Raw genomic sequence first — 18,036 nt, 5'->3', positions numbered from 1 at the left:
GACTCGACGGCACTTAACAGCCTATATTTGAAGAGAGTGATCTGTTTCAAAATTTAAGTGACGAGCACAAATTAGAATGCATCCTTTTGGTCTATTACTCACAATAGATTCATCTTCAGTGACTGTTCCACTTTTCTTTGGTTTTGGCAAGCTATTCAGAACAGCATTTCCTTCTTTTCATTCTGATGCAGGGCGATTGTTCAGTGCTGATATGGCATTGGCTTTTCCCATAATTTAACTTAGAGTGTTTTACACTAGGGAGTTTCAGTTTGTTTAGACTGTAAAACTTTTTCCAAACACTTTTGTAACAGAACTTAATGTTCTAAAAGCCCTATCAAAGTTGTTTTTAGTGTACTTTCCCTCTGAATTTTCATTAAAATTCAGTTTCATTTTAGCTTTGATGGCTCATTGTCAATATGTCCCAAAGATAAATGATAACATGTAGAAGGATTGTCATTTCCTGCTTGATATGTTGTTGTTCCTATGCACTGTGCTAGTCTTTTTATTTACATATATGCCATTCCATCAGGGTAAGTAATTTCCTTATTAGTCATTTTGAGTAGTTTTAGGAAGACTGTGATAAAATCCCACATACCAATCAGGTGTGTTACTGGGAATGTTGGGGGTCAAGGATTATGTGATCAAATGTATATGCATTTCTTTATTAAGTAAAATTATCATTTATTATAACTAGACATATTATAGTGTGGTCTATTTTTGTCCAATCATTTTACATGCGCTTTCCACAATTTTATCACTTGGCTATTACACATATGAGCTGACCAGAAGATTTTAAGATGTGGTAGTTGAAGAATCAGGTATTAACTGTAGGAGATATGAATTGAGACACAAATATTTCAGTTTGTTAGGGCTGCTTTAACGAGATATTGCTATGGTTTGTATTCTCAGGATATTATCTTCTATCTTCTATAATATACTTAAGATTGAATTTTAGAAATATCTATACTTTTTATAGAAATTAGTTATAATTATATGTTCCTGTAATACAGTTGTCTTCAAACTATTCTATTCTCATACAGCCTAATGGGATTTTGAAAAAATTTGTGTACATTATTACAGCTGAAGTTCTAAATCAAAGAGTCTACTACATTAGGTGCTATTAAAAGAATGATATGACTTCCAGTTTTATGTTAACATTTATAGCATGAGGGAGATTTTATCTTCTCTGATTATTTAAATCTGTGATGAAAAATTTCAGATGTAATAATGTATACAGAATTTTTCAAAATTCCATTAGGCTGTATGTGAATGTTGTTGTTGTTATGTGCCATGGAGTCGGTTCCGACTCACAGCGACCCAGTACAGGGTTTCTGCTTTACGGGAGCAGAAAGACTCATCTTTCTCCTGTGGAACAACTGGTAGTTTCGGACTGGTGGCCCTGAGGTTACAGCCTGATTCGTAACCACTACGCTACCAGAGCTCCTTATGTGAATAGAAGAGTGTGATGTAGTCTACTGGAGTCTTGGTATGGCTCTGTAAGTTAATGTGTTCAATATCACCAGCTCCTCCTAGGAAACCCTATATAGTGTCACTGTGGGTTGGAACTGACTAGATGGCATTTAACAACAACAACAATGCAGTTTATTGGACTGCTAACCACAAGGTTGGCAGTTCAAACACATCAGCTGCTCTAGTAAACCTTTACAGGGTCACTATAAGTTGGAACTGACTCAAGAGCAAACAACAGCAACATCAATGTATTCTAAGTACCATAGAAATTTAATGAACACACTATTACTGTAAAAGTAAATAGTTACATTTTCTGTAATAGAGATTTCACATTATTTTTTACTTATACTCATGTTTCCATTCCACTTCACCATGAAATTTTATTTCAAAAGAATATATCTGTTTATGGTTTGGTACTTCTTCCAAAAGTTGGAAATAGAAATACCATATGATCCAGCAATTCCTTCATTTGGTATGTATCCTAGAGAAATAAGAGCCATGGCATGGATAGATGTATGCACATTCATGTTCCTCACAGCACTATTCACAATAGCAAAAGATGGAGACAAGCTACATGTCCATCAATGGAAGAATCGATAAACTGGTAAATATACACAATGGAATTCTGCGCAACTTGGAGAATAATGTTGGATCTGAGAAACACCTCATAACATGAATGAATCTTGAGGACATTTTTTGATGGTTACCAAAGGTCAGAGAGAAGGGGGTGTAATTCATGGCTAGAGAGTTGCTGTTGTTAAGGGCCATCAAGTTGGTTCCAACTAATAGCAACCTTGTTTAGGGTTTCTGAGGAGCAGCTGGTGGCTTTGAATTGCTGACCTTTTGGCTCAACATCCAGTGCTTATCCTACAGTACCACACTAAGAGTCCTGTGTTAATTTGAGTGACAAGGAAGGCATTATACAAGAGGGAGGAGTGCAAGAGTTAAAGGGAAAAGGTAAATACTGTTATATACACAAACTTGAAATAACCATGATCTACAGGTAGATACATGGATAGATACACAGATTAAATAAATTAGTGTTGGAGAGAGAATGGGCATATATGTACAAATATATAAAGGTTTGACAGAGGATATTTGTATAGGGGTATTTGTAATTACCTTTGCTACAAACATAGTTATGAATTTGGTGGGGTACACAGATGGCAAAAAATATGAAAACTTCTTAGGCATTCCCAAGCACCTTGAAGTTACTTGACCCAGGGACGCAGGACCATAGTCTCGGGGGAAACCGTAGTCAACTGTCATAGCATAGTCTACAAAGACAATGTTTTATTACATCCTATTTTTGTGAGTAGTGACAGGGAGCTTAAAAGCTCATGAGTGGCTGTTCTCAGTTTGCAACAGCTTTTTAATGAAATGATACAAGAAAATGGCTATACTTTTGATAGATAGATCATCCCCAACATTCAGTGGCATAAAAGAACTAGCTCAGCATTTTGCTTTAACTTTTGGACTGGCTCTGTTGAAAACCAGAGAAGGCATTGCCATGCTGCACAAAGATGGCATAGAATTTGCTTTTAAAGAATCTAGTCCACAAGGGGAGAGCCACCCACCTTTAAATTTGGCACTTCTTGATGTTCTGAGTGAATTTTCTTCTAAACTCATCCAACAAGACAAAAGAACTGTGTATGTTTACTTGGAAAAGTTCATGACTTTTCAAATGTCACTCCAAAGAGAAGATGTTTGGCTTCCACTGATATCCTACTGAAATTCTTTGCTAGCTGGTGGAGATGATGACACCATGTCAGTTATAAGTAGAATCAGCAGTTGGGGATCAACTATGCGGAGTAAAAAATCAAAACCATCTACAGGAAAATGGAAAGTGGTCAAGGGCATGCAACTTGCACTCACTGAAGAAAGTAGCAGTACTGATAGCATGTGGTTAAGCAGAACAAACAATGCACATTCCAGTTATGATGCAGACACCACAACTCACCTCAACCATTATGAGAGAATCCAAAAGATTATGTCCTGAGGATAGCTTCATGAGTGTCTATCCAGTGCAGACTCAACATCATCAAACTCCTCTTGATTATAATCGGCATGGTACAAGCTTAATGGAAGATAATGAAGAGCCGATTGTTGAAGATTTTATGATGTCCTCAGAAAGGAGAATTGAGGATCTTAATGAGGGAATGGATTTTGACACCATGGATATAGACTTGCCACGATCAAAGAACAGAGGAGAGACAACAGAACTGAAGTCCGATTTCTTTGATCCAGCTTCAATTATGGATGAATCAGTTCTTGGGGTGTCAATGTTTTAATACCAGTACACAATTAAATCTGTGGTGAAGTCATTTTCTAAGTGGAAGAGGAAATTTTAAAATAAAATGTGCTTTGTTGTTAAGTGCCGTCGAGTCAATTCTGACCTATAGCAACCCTATATAGCGTTTCCAAGGAGCAGCTGGTGAGCTTGAACCACCAACCTTGCAGTTCAAACTAATTTGCTGTCTGACGCATTAGCCCACAGCACCACACCAAGTAGATACAGTGAAATTCTGTACAGATTTTTCTCTAAGGAGAATAGTGGTGGTGGTTATGTGCCGTGGAGTCGGTTCCGACTCATAGCAACCCTGTAACAGGGTTACCAAGGCTGTAAATCTTTACAGGAACAGAAAGCTGCATCTTTCTCCCATGGAGCAGCTTGTAGTTTCAAACTGCTGACCTTGCGGTTCACAGCCCGATTGGTAGCCACTACGCTACCTATGACATGCTTATTATGCTTACCAAGATCAACAGCATTGGGGGACAGTTTTGTTTGCCTGAAAAAACGTAAAGGACAAGTAAACAATTTGATGGCAAGCTACAGTTTTTCTTAGAAAGTAAATATTTTGCGCTGCTAGTTGGCTTTTGAATCAATTATTTCATGCTTTTTTTTTTTAAGAAAAAGAAACAATCTGAAGAGGTAATTGGTACAGATAAGAATCCTCTCACATTTATTTACTGGGTGTACTAAATAATGATGACCTCTGCTGGCTTTCTGTTTGCATGGAAGAAACAAAGTTTAGGAGGAATTTATTTCCTCACCCACCCAGAAATTATAGGATAGAATTGTTTTTAGCATTCTAAATTTAAATGCTTAAAACAACAATCAACAAAGCTTTGTTTTAAATATTGTAATTGTGGAGACAAGTAAACTTATAAGCAGAACTTTTACAATTTTTTCACCTAAAATATATTTTAAGATATTTTTAAAATTCAAGAACTTCTCTATACTTTTCAGAAACACCAGACGCAGTGAACTTCCATAAGGTAACAAGTCTCAAACCTGCTTATTCAATTATCAACCCTGAAAGTTTGCTTGTTCTTTAAGGTAAAAATGGAATGTTGTGATATTCCTTCCAGTAGTGCCACTGTATGTTGTCTCCAAATAAAAAAAGCTTATTGTAGGAGCTCTAGTAGCGTAGTGGTTACGAATTGGGCTGCAAACCTTAAGGCCAGCAGTTTGAAACTAACAGCCACTCCGCGGGAGAAAGATGAGGCGTTCTACTACGGTAAAGATTTACAGCCTAGGAAACCCCGTAAGGGTTGCTATGGTCGGAACTAATTCGATGACACTTAACAACAACAACAACATTGTAGTATGTTTGCAGAAAAATTCTAAACAAAAGTTATACAGTTTATCAGAGTGTGGGAATAGGGATCTAAATTTTAAATAAAATTATATATATATATTTTAAAAAACCCTAAACTCACGAGTGGCCATCTAAGGTGCCACCATTGATTTCTTCCTGTCTGGAGGAAAGAGGAGTGATGAAAACTGAAGATGTTTGGAAACTATTAGTCCAGTGGACTAATGTAATGGACCGTGGGAATAATAGTCTCCACAACGCTGAGACAGAAAAAACTAGACGGTAGCTGGTTACCACAGACCAACAGAATTAAAATGGATCACATTAATATGTCCTGGATTGGGTGGGAGAAAATGTGGAGCATAGTTCAAAATCATAAAAAAGATCAGACTTACTGGCCAAAAGGAGACTGGTGGAACCCTGAGCCTATGACAATTGGTGATTCCATAGGCTTGGAACTCACCTTAGCCCTGTAACTCAATTTTCAGCCAAGCATTAGATAGATATATAGCCACAGGGAGAGGATGAGAAAACAACACCATAGAATGGCCAACCATTCTAAATCAAAAGGACAGCTCTAACTTAAGGGCCAAATTCAGAATGGTGCAGAAAGGAGGAAAGGAAATGGGAAATACAGGGAAGAAGTGGGATAAGTCAGGCTACATGGAAGGGATTGCAGTCAAAGAGTTGAAATTGCAATCAAAGTGGTTGATTTGTTAAACATGACACTGATGATTTGCTCTGCAAACCTTCATCTTCACTCAATTCATATATATATATATATATATATATTTTTTTTTTTTAAAGACTTAATATTTGCCATTAAGAGCACTGATGGCATAATAGTAATAATAATAATAATAAAGATTATCTGTTTACACTTAAATATAAATGATGACTTTGCTATCTTCCAGTTAAACAAGATTTCAAAATGTTCCTGTTATCATGAGGTCCAAACTTCTTTTGGAATTTTTATTTATATACAGTTGATCAAATAGCTAAAAATATAAAGTATTAAGGGATTTATTTGACAATTATGAAACTTAAGAAATAAATGCAATTTAAAAATGCATTTCTTAATGAGATGAATACATGGTGAATTGGACCTTTTGATTTTCAAAATTCTGCTTCTATTTTTTTTCTTATTCTTTGGTTTTAGGGCTTTTTGTTTTGTTTTGTTTTGTGTCTGTTAATGAATACCAAATCCTTTGCCATCAAGTCAGTTCTAACTCATAGAACCTACAGGACAGAGGAGAACTGCTCTGTAGGGGTTCTGAGGCTGTAAATCTTTCTGGAAGCATACTGACTTATCTTTCTCCCAAGGAGCATCTGGTGGGTTGAAATTGCCAATCTTTTGGTTAGCAGCCCAACCCTTAACCAACTGGGCCACGAGGACTCCTTTTCTGTTAATGAATGTTGGTGTTGTTGTTAAGTTCCATAGAATTGGTTCTGACTCATAGTGATGCTGTATAAGGTTTTTGAAGAGCAGCTGGTAGGTTTGAACTGTCGAACTTGCGGTTTACAGTCCAGCGTACAATAATACACTTATTGTTTTTAATTTTTATAGATGCATGTCCTGAGAAACCTTATTCACATATATAAAAGTTTATTGCTCTTTTTAAAATGAAAATTTACTTAATTCTCAGAATTATTTCTGAATTATATACCTCAAATTACTCAGTAATCTCATATTTAGAAAAGGAGATCTATTAATGAACAGGAGCTCTGGGAGCATAGTGGTTATGAATCGGGTTGCTAACTTCAGGGTCAGCAGTTCAAAACTACCAGCTGTTCCATGGGAGAAAGATGGTGCTTTCTGTTCCCATAAAGATTCACAGCCTCGGAAACCCTGTACGGTAACCGACTCCATGCCACGTAACAACAATAACAACACCAACACTAATGAACAGAAGTACTAGTGTGGTGCTGTAGGATAAGCACTGGACTGCTAACCACAAGGTAGGTGGTTCAAACCTACAAGCTGCTCCTTGGAAACCCTACATAGGGTTACCATGAATCAGAACTGACTCATTGGTACTTGACAGCAGTAATAATATTAATGAACAACTTAAGGAAGTTTCACATGGGGTCACTACTTCCTTCTACCTTGAAGAGAGAATCTCATAAGTGAGAAACTAGGGAATTAAATTAACCAAGGCTAGATCTTAGCCTTGGTTCAACTTGAGTACAGCTCAGATTAAAGCTGTTTCTCTGATGAACCATTCAACAGGCAGCCAGCATCTATTACACCTATAGTGTTGCAGTCAGAGAGAGCCATGTCTGCCTCTAGATGAATAGATAGGGGAGCCCAAGTTCCAGATACTGTTTTAATGGTGACACCACGTTCTTCTACCCTGTCCTCATATATTAAATGTGGTCTTGATGTTAAGTGCCACTGAACTGGTTCTGACTCATAGCGATCTTGTATAGGGTTTCTAAAGAAGCAGCTGGTGAATTTGAACCATTGACATTATGGTTCAAACCAACCTTGTGGTCCAGTGCTTTATCCCACAGTGCCACGGCAGGACTCCTATATTAACTGTGAGCACTATTAAAATCTACATCACAGGGTTGGTTCAAGGCTCAGTTAAGGTGATATATGTGAAGCTTCTTGGGAATTAAAAAATGCCACACAAATATTGGTAGCTACATGTTGAGAGTACTTGAACATCACCAGTCCCATTACTGACCTCTTCAAATAAACAAATAGGTTTTGCTCATTAAACGTAATGTTAAGCAACAATAAAAAATGTAGAGCACTCCTTTAGACTTACTGCTGCGTCTTGTCCTTTAACCACTTGGTTTTTCAGTAAGGATCTCACTAACCACCTAAGATCCTCCTTATTTTAATGAACATTTGTATATTGAGAGGTGTTTTCTTGAACAGCCTCTCTTTGAGATAATAGTTGGTGTTTTCCTTCTTGCTACCTACCGTAGGTACTCTTACCTTCTTCCTTGCTGTCTTATAGTCTGGACTGTCCCTCACAACCTCTCAGTAGAGAAGGGGAATTGGATTAATATGGGCACAACCAGAGGTACAATGAAGAAGACTTATGCAATTAAGCCTGTTCACTAAATACAATGAAGAATTGAAAATAAGGAAGCTTCAGGAAAAGTGACTAAAAACATTTAACAATGAATTGTGTATAACTTCCTTTGTGGTAGTAATGGGCTAATTTTATTTAAATGAAATATGAATAACAATATTTATATGATGAGAAATTAGATAAGGAACATAGAAAAGATGTTTCATTGTATCTTTTTATACTGTTTTCTTTATTATTTCAAAACTCAATTTGATTTAAAATATTGACCAAAATTTTGCCTCAAATCAGTGCTACAAAACCACTCCTATTGCAGTAATTTTAGTTTTATAATATGAAATGAAAACCTGATATTCAATTTGTATCATCAAAATAGGATTCAATTAATTTAATACTGAGTATCATGGCACTGTGGGTTAATGCATCAGACTGCAAAGCCATTTGAACTGCAAGGTCAGCGGTTCAAGCTCACCAGCTGTTGCTCAGAAACCCTATATAGGGTCGCTATGGGTTGGAACGGACTCGATGGCACTTCACAACAACAACAGTCTTGATGCAAAGGTTGGGAAAAGATTACTTGGTCAGTTGGCGTTTACTGTATATCTGCTGAAAATGTGACTCTGTAGTATTAAGCACCATGGATTTTATTATGGATCTGAAGCACTCTTCAAAAGTGAGTCTTATTCACTGAAGAAAAAGTGATTCACTCATGCATCAGTAGAAGGGGTCCATAACTTCTATGTGCTCAATACTCTAGTAAATCTTTTAACCTTTACCTATATGTATGTCGAGGGAGCTGTCACATCAAGGTAGTGACAAAGAAATGAGCTGGGAGTATCAGGAATAAGATGTATGAGACTGGATGTTATAAAACAGAGGGTACTCCAAATTAAGTAGTGTGCTGCTAGAAATCTATGGATGCTCCAGGAATATTTGGTAATGAAACCATTGAAGCATCCTTGCTTTCCCCAAATCCCTCAGCAGCAGCGCATTTGAGGCTATCTGAGCCCTGAAGCCCATCTCAAAATATTTTCTTTCACAAAAGAAAATACATTCTGAGGTCTTTTAAAGTGTGAGGTATTGATGTCTTTTTGTTTTGTACTTCTATAGTTCCCATATAATTTATTTTTAGCAAAAGTCTATAGATACACTCTTTTGTTTTATTTTGTTCTACCTGGATAGAATTATTAATGCTCTTGTGACAGAGATGGATGAAGTATTAGCTGAGAAACAATTGCAGTCAGCCTAAAGGGCATCTCAAGATCATAGAATATTTAGGAAGCAAAATACACAGATCAAATAAATTGAGTGGACAACCAGTACCTTTCGAAAGGTTGGAGAGTCTCATAGCTGTTGTGTAATGCACAACATTAAATCTTTATTGGAACAGGATTGTCTGTGACAGGCCAACAAAAACTGGGCATTGATACATAATTAATGAACTGGGAAATGGAGTAACAAGATTTCTCTCTAATTAATGTTTCCCTAATATTTGGCGTGAAGCAAAGCTGCATTAATCAATAGAATGAGTGTTGTGTGTGTGTGTGATTTTGAGTGGGTGTTGTGCGTCTCTGCAGTTGTGCTTTGACATATTTCATTTGCAGACTTTTTCTCTCTCTGCTTATACACTCCCTCATTTCCACCCTCTGATCAGTTCTTTTGTTCTTCTCAGGATTACTGTTAGGTTTTATAAGGATGAGAGGAAAGGATTGACAGATTGAATTATTCCTTTTTTAGGTGGATGTCTGTGCATATGTGAATTAATCAATATTTCATAATCTAGATGATGAAAAACCCCTCCTTTTCTTAGAGCAAAGAGGGCATTATTTTCTGTGTGTGCAGCTTAACTACCATTAATGTTAATGAAAAGCAAGCAGGAAAGCCCCTTTCTTGAGTTGATAACATGCTCTAGTGTACAGCGTCGTCAATTATACATCAACTCTAATCATCTTGGGAAGCAAGAGAGGTAAATCCTGCTGCAGAGACAAAGCACCTCATGTAGGGATTACTGCCCAGCATTAGGATCTAAACTTAAAATCTTAATTCTTTTGTTTGCTTCAAACTTATTCTACTATTGTTAATTAAGTCACGTATTAACTCCCAGGAAGTGAGGAAAAAAAAAAAATTGCATATAGGGTAGGAAAGATGTGAAGATACAGATGGAAAAGAAAAAAATGTGTATTCATATTCTGGCATTACAAAAAAAAAAAAAAAATGTATAGCTAATTGTTCCAAACTCTTGAATTTGAATGTATTGTTCCAGATATAAGATCTTTCTTGTGATGAATAACTGTGGCATTTTTAATTCTAGCCATGAAGTAATTATTGCTTATTTACTAAACATTTCTTCATTCAACAGACATTTCTGAAGTTTTTTATGTGCAAAGTAGTAAGTGTTACAAAGATAATTAAGACTAAATTTTGTCATCTAGAAGCTCCCTGACTAGTGGCATGGATTGACACATAAGCAGTTATTTAAAAATATCACGAGCAGTTCATTTTGTTAGAGCTTATGTTCAGTATAGAAAATGATGAAAGACGAGACTGGAGAACTAATGAGAAGCCATATATACTGTGGACAGCCTTGTGATCCACGTTGTACTCACCAGGGTAAGAAGTGCTATACCAAGCAAAGGTTTGACACAATAAAAGTGGAGTTCTCACTTCTGGAACAGTGCAGTGCAAGCCTTCCTATTTGTGACACCAGCTTGGTGCTAGTTCTTTTGTATCTACTAACAGATTGAGGAAGACAAGGATGAATTCTGCCTGGGTTCACACTGGGATGGTACATTTGACTTCTTCCATGGTGACCATATGCTCCAGATTATGCCTGAAACCCCAGCATAACAATTAATAGTGTCCCCTTTTACTCAAAAGAGTCTCAGTTTGGACAATAAATTACCTAGTCAGCATAATTTCTCCCACTTTTCATGGGGTAGAATCCAATCTCATAGTCACATCTAACTTCAAAGGAGGCTGGAAAATCTATGTGATCAGGAGGAAAAGGCAACAGATTTGGGTGACTGCAAGGTGCTCCTTGCCACACATGCTAAGGAGCTTGAGCTTTACACTCCATACCCATTTTTTAAGAATATTGTCTCCTAAATACTGATATTTCTTGGAAGTCCTCTAGTTTATCTTCAAAATGCATTTAAGCTTTGCATCCTGCTCCATAATGTATTTGTGTTTTTCTTAAAATAAAAATGTTTTCTTTCTTCCAAAGTCTTTACTCCAAGAATAAGTACTGGACTGTGAACTACAAGGTTGGCAGTTAGAGTCCACCAACTGCTCCATGGGAGAAAGATGAGGTTTTCTGATTCCATAAAGACTTACAGCCTAGGAAACCCTATACAGGGTGGCTATGAGATGGATCAAACTCGATGGCATGTAACAACCACAACATGCTCAATATGGGACACACATCACTGGATATTCTTAGGAATAAGAGTGACTTGGCCAGACTTTCATTTGAGATAGAATACTCTGAGAATGAAGTATAGATTCCAGAAGACAGAAGCTGTAGGCTAGCAAAGCAGCCAGTCTACACTTAGTCCTCTAGGTGAGAGCTAATAAGAGGCCTGAAGTATGTTAATGATAGTAGGACTTCAGATAAGGAAACGGTCTTTAGAAATGCTAGAGAATTCAATCAGTAGAGCTAAACCCCAAAGAAATTATTAATAAATTTGATTATGTAAAAAGTAAATGCTTCAGTCAAAAAATATTAAACTAAGTGTTAAAAGCAAAGACAAACTGGAAAAAAGTATTTGTGATATATGAAAGATATAAAAGATGAAAGAGTTCATATCTATCCTATATGAAGAGGTCTTGTGAATTAATAAGGAAAATAAAACCTTTCCAATAGAAACATGGATACAGCAATTCATCAAAGAATATAATTTGCCTACAAGACATTAAAACCTCACCAGAGGTCAAAAATACAAATAAAAATATAAGAGCTATTTTTCATTGAGTCCTGGTCTGGCACTGTACGATAAAGCATTGGAGTGCAAGTCTGGAGGTTCAAACTCACTAGCCACTCCTTGGAAACCCTATACTGGGTCATTATGAGTGGGAACTGACTCAATAACACTTAACAACAACAATATTTGTATGAGGATATTTCTCTTTGTTGTCAATAACAATAGAAATTTTTAAATGTAATTTCATTCTTTGGAAGATGTATTCAATACATTATGATCTATCACTTAGTGGAATATTTTGCAACCGTTAAAAATGACTATGTATTTTTTGAAATGTCTTTATTCATTGAAATGGAAAGATGTTATAACTTATGATTTAGTAAAGACAGAAGATTCTCGAACTCTATGTATAGCATGCCCTCTTTTTTTGCAAAATTGTCTCTATGTGCACAAGAATGGTTATGTGTGTCTATAAAGATGTCTACAAGGGTTTCAACCAAACTTTAAAGCAGTGACATTTATTTTTTCTCATTATTTTTCTATATTTTTAAGATAAATGAAGCATTTTTTATTATTAAAAACACACACACATACACAAACCATCAGATGTCCTCCTTCCCCCCTCCCCCATTAGAGTAAAAACTGGGAGGACTTGATGATCAGTTGTGTATGAAAAGGGAAAGAGAAGAGCTATCTGGTCTAGGTTGACTTCCATCTCACTCATCCCCACAATCTCTGGTGCTTGATGAAAGACAAACGTCCTCCCAGTCTCCTCCCTTTTATTTTATTGTCATTACTTTTGTTTTATAATTTCTTAGCACAAATTCTACCTCTTCTGTGTTCCCCGTGCACTCTGAAATACTTATTCTATGAAAAGTCTTCAAAAAGTTGATGGAAAATGGAATGAAAAGATAGTGAAAATTTCCCACAAACTTTTTGAAGCCCCCTCATATTATTAATAATCCCCCTGGGTTACTATGAGTTGGAACCAACTCGGCAGCAGTTAACCAACAACTACTACTACATCTTCTGTTTTACTGCAGCATACTCTCTTCACTTACTGTCCTTATCTGAGTGACAGAACAGTAAACAGACCAACAATGTCATTGGCAATGCCTGACTCAATTACTCTCACATTGATTTAGGATGCTTGATGTCAGCATGTGCTGAGGATTCCAATCTGCTGTCAAAGAAGAAGTGGGATTCTTGTGAGAGATTCAGTACTAGGTGGATCTTTCTCATAGTGTTCCAGTAGCCATGAGGCCTATGGATGGGCAAGGATTCCTGGTGGGCTGTAAGGAAGTGCCCATCCTCCTCTGGACTGATTGTTTCAAGCAGTAGCAGGAAAGAAACAGAAACGGCCAGTAAACAATTTAAAATGAACTGCTAACTCTTTTTTTTTTTTTTGTGCTTTGCAGTGTTGTCTTGCAAACAACTGGAAAAACTAAACAAAACAGAAAAAGAGCCAGGGTATTCAGATGCAAACATACATAAATACTGTATGAGTACATGTAAATGTTAAGTGTAAGGGCTCTGCTAAGGTCAAGAAGTATTCAAAATAGACGTCTGGGATATGTCTGTTTCTTGAACCTTATTTTCTAAAGCCACCACTCTCCAGACCCCCTCTTAGCCCTTCTTGTAGGCTTTGAGATCTTTGCCCTTTGAGGCTGACTCAGCCCAGCCTTCAAGGGCCAGGGCATTTCTTAGTATGTATTGAATTCCTGCCAAACTATTGTTTCACACTATTATTGTCTAAAAGACAACATGTACTAGAAATGTGAGGCAGGAAATGTCCATCTGACCTTATTACGGTAGAAGAAAATTTCCAGAGTCCATATGCTGATGTAATTATTCTAAGATTTTTTTTTTCTTTAAAGTTCTTAGTGGTCAAATCTTAGGAACAACTGTCTTTACTGCGACAAACACAACCTATAGCTTATTATTGCTCTTTTAGAGACTAGAACGTATTATGTATGCTATTTTCTAATTAGATTTGGGAGATTTATTTTGTTTGGTTGATGTGTGTGTGAAGCATGTTTTCTTGTATGTCTGTCTTATTTTTTATTTTCTTTTGGAGGCCCCTAATTTGTTTGACCTTTCAAATAGAAGAAATGAACACAGCAATTCATCAAAGAATGTAATTGTCCTGTTGTTGTTGTTGTTAAGTGCCATAGAGTCAGTTCTGACCCATAGTGGCCCTGTGTAGGATTTCCAAGGAGCGACTGGTGAGCTTAAACAGCTGACCTTGCAATTCAAACTGACTTTGCAGGCCAGCGCATGGCCTACAAGACATTAAAAACCTCCCCAGTGTCCAAAAAATGTAAATTAAAACATCTGAGCTAATTTTCATTACCAGGTTTTCCTCTATCCTCAAAGGCAGAGATCATGGACCCTGTCCTTCTGCTGAAGTTCAGTTCTTTGTATACTATTCTGTAAACAGCAGCAGAAAATATCAATATACATTGGCAATGGGTTTAGTACTTACAGTGTTCTTGCAGTATTTACAATGAACATCTCTCAGCATAACTAATCTCTCTTTCTTTTTTATCTCCAAATTTGGGTCCTATCCTCATCAGCACTAATCCAACATTTTAAAATGACTGGGAATGCTGTATACTCATTGAAGGAATGAGGAATAAGCCTTAAACTGGGCCTAGGGATGAAGTGAGGAGATAAAAAAACCTCTCACAAGTGTGGTACTTATCTTCCCCTGAGGAAGTGCAAAAAAAAAGAAAACCGTAATTAAGAATGTTTGCCTATGCTGTACATCTATGGTTTAGAGGAAAGCAGAAACCAACAAGTTATTTGGCCTGTAGCCTTTTAAAATGTAATATTTACATAAGCATCAAGAAACATATGTCTTAACTCAAATACGACCATATGTCTTTTTTTTTCCTCTTTCATTCATCTTCAGTAGCTTTATATTCTTGTAACTATTGATTGTGATCCATGATCGTTTTCAAGCCAAATCCTATTTATCTGGTGGTGTTGTTGTTGTTATGATAGGCACCTTATTTTTCCTTAGTTATTTTCCACTAGGCATTCTTTACAGGATCCTCCAAATCCTTTTATCCAGTTAAAATGTTTTCACTTGTAGCATTATTTTTAATGGCAAACTGAACCTCTTTTCTCTAGCACACTCTGTGTAGGATGAATTTTTAAAGTGCAACTACCGAGAATGAATGATTGGGGTTCTGCCAAGTTTTAGCTGTGTCTTTCCATAATCAACAACACCAGGTGAAAAGAAGAAAATGCCATGAGCCATTTGTTTTGTCTGCCTGGTTCCAAACAACCTTTTAGGAAAATTTCTCTTATTGAATTCATATTCATTGTACATTGAAGTCTGAATTTTCATTATGTAGCATTACAGTAAAGAATTTTGAATGAGAAACCATTTTATTTATTTATTTTTAAATTAATTTCAGAAACAAAGACGGTCAACTGACATCTTGATTTAGGGAGAGGGGCGAGTGAGGACATTGGAATAATAGGAAGTCCTATGTCAGAGGGCTCTGTGCACATTTTCCTGAAGTATCTTGTTGTTATTAGTTGCCTTTGAGTAGGTTCTGACTCATGGCAACCCCATGTGAAGTGACTTAGCCATGTGTAATATGATCTGTTATTTTAACCAATCATAATACTACATTTTGCCCTTTCTCACATTAAATACAAAATCAGTAACTACTATAAATATGGCAAATCTTTATTTTTCAAGGATTTCTCTAACTCCTTCCCCAGTCTCTAATAAACTGAATTTCATCCTTTACAAAGAGCTCAAAAACTACCACATTATTGTCAAAAAATAAATAATTGTTTTTGAAAATTACTGCCAGAGAGGAGGTCCTGAGTCAGTTCAATGATTTCCTGCTAGTATGTTCTTTCCTTTTTTTAAAAAAAGTTTTTATTGTGGATTATGTGATAGTTTACATGGGAGAACACCAGCTTTACATCCATCCTATTGTGTTTCATTTCATTGCAATGATTACAATCTCCTGCATGCATCATCAAACAACCAAAGGGTACACCCTGCAAGCCTGCTCCCGGCTGTCAGCACACAGCCCCTCTCCTTTCTTGAATCCAGAGTTTCCAGCTGCTCCATCTCTCCAGGTCACCTTCTCTGCTTCCATCTCTGGCATCACTGCTTCTCTGGGTAGGGTCCCACACTCCGCTCTTCTCCCTTGATGGTCCCAGGGACCTCTGCTCCTGGATTGTAAAATCAACCACTTCCCTCCTTTTGTTACAAAACATCTACTTTTACATTTCTGACCCTCAGTCAGTCCTGATAACACTTACTTATTCACTATTGAACCACAATAGTCTTATCCCCATCTCCTTTCATCAACCCCATCCCAACAGATTGGGAACCACTCTGTGGAGATTCTACCTTCCCCCACACCCTCTGGAACTAGTCTCCCTCTTGAAAGCTTGTAAGCCAGTCACTTCTTGCCTTTGTAGCCACACACACACACCCCATTTTGGGTAGCCAATGTCTAAGTTGCCCATTCTTGTCAACCCAGTGTACTGAGGGAATGGGAACAATCCTCGCTGTAAAGATTTGTCCCCTGTTTTGAGCCGTTGCATCCATAAGTATAGGTTAAGTTCATTAAATTGTAGCGGATTATTCTTTTTTGTCCTCTTCTTTCTTCTTCTAGTCAAGTTCTGATCATCCAGCCATTAAAGCCAGTTCAATCTGCAAGTATGGGTGTTCTTTCGCATCTCCCCTCACTTCATATCAGCTGGACACTTGACTCTCTGCTCTAGTCCTCTGTGGCCATGTCACTGTCTCTGAATCCAGGAGTCCCCAGGTCTTTCCATACTGCTGGCCAAACAGGTCTGAGCCCGGGTTCACAGGTGTCTATTGAATGTAGTCGGACTTAGCTCACAACTTCATTGTTGTTTTCCCCCAATTCCCCTTATCAGTGACCAACATGGTCACCAATGAGACCACATGCCTGCTCGTGTATTCCTCTTGAGTCTTGTAGTATGCTCTTGAAGTGCCATCAGATTGGTTCCAACTCATAGAGACCTTGCATAGGTTTTTCTAGGAGCAGCAGGTGAGTTTGAACTGCCAACATTGGGATAAGCAGTCCAGTGCTACAACAGGACTCCAAACAAAAGGCAAGGGACTTAAATTTCCTTCTATTTTCTCAATTTTTATATTTCAGTTTATCTTGAAATGTTCTCTGGGTTCATAAAAATATTTAGGAACTACATAAAGAATAATAATTTTTTGGTAATCAAAGCTTCTTGTTGTTAAGTGCCATCGAGTTAGCTCCAACTCATAGAGACCCAGTATGGACTTGTGGAGGAGCAGCTGGTGATCTTGAACTGCCGACTTTGTGGTTCAAATCAACTTTGTAGAACAGTGCCTTAGTGCACAGAGTCACACCGGAACTCAAAGGTGAGATTCCCCTAGTACAACTTCTCCTTTTAAGTGAATTCAGGAAAACAGGATCAATCAAAGGTCCAGTGTTAAATCAATTAGCATCTCTTCTCACCATATTTTGATTCCTCCACTAAATCACAGCAACTCACCAGCCACCACTCTTCTGTCAGTTTGTGATACTGTGGTGACTTGTGAGTTGCTGTAATTCTGGAAGCTATGCCATGGGTATTTTAAATATCAGCAGGGTCAACCATGGTGGACAGGTTTCAGATGAGCTTCCAGACAAAGACAGACTAGGAAGAAGGAGTGACAAACTACTTCTGAATATTTGGTCACTGAAAACCCTATGAATAGTAAAGAAACACTGTCAGATATAGTGCCAGAAAATGAGCCCCTAGGGTTGGAAGGCACTCAAAATGTGACTGGGGAAGATCTGCTTCCTCAAAGTAGAGTTGACTGTGATGATGCGAATGGAGTAAAGCCTGTGGACGAAAAGCCCACGGACCTTCATTGGCTGATGAGGAACAACTCAAAATGAAGAGAAACAGCTGTAAACATCCATTGAAAATTGGAACATGGAATGTACGAAGTATGAATCTGGGAAAATTGGAAGTTGT

General features: G+C 37.3%; 1 pseudogene; it reads left to right on the top strand.

Moving 5' to 3' along the window:
* Window positions 1-1,227: 1,227 nt before the first annotated feature.
* LOC102833550 lies at window positions 1,228-3,469 on the top strand (annotated as a pseudogene).
* Window positions 3,470-18,036: the final 14,567 nt, after the last annotated feature.

Source organism: Chrysochloris asiatica, unplaced genomic scaffold (assembly GCF_000296735.1).
Source record: "Chrysochloris asiatica unplaced genomic scaffold, ChrAsi1.0 scaffold00002, whole genome shotgun sequence".
Lineage (NCBI taxonomy): Eukaryota > Metazoa > Chordata > Mammalia > Afrosoricida > Chrysochloridae > Chrysochloris > Chrysochloris asiatica.
The sequence above is the reverse complement of the archived record's forward strand: the minus strand, read 5'-3'. Positions and strand labels throughout refer to the sequence as shown.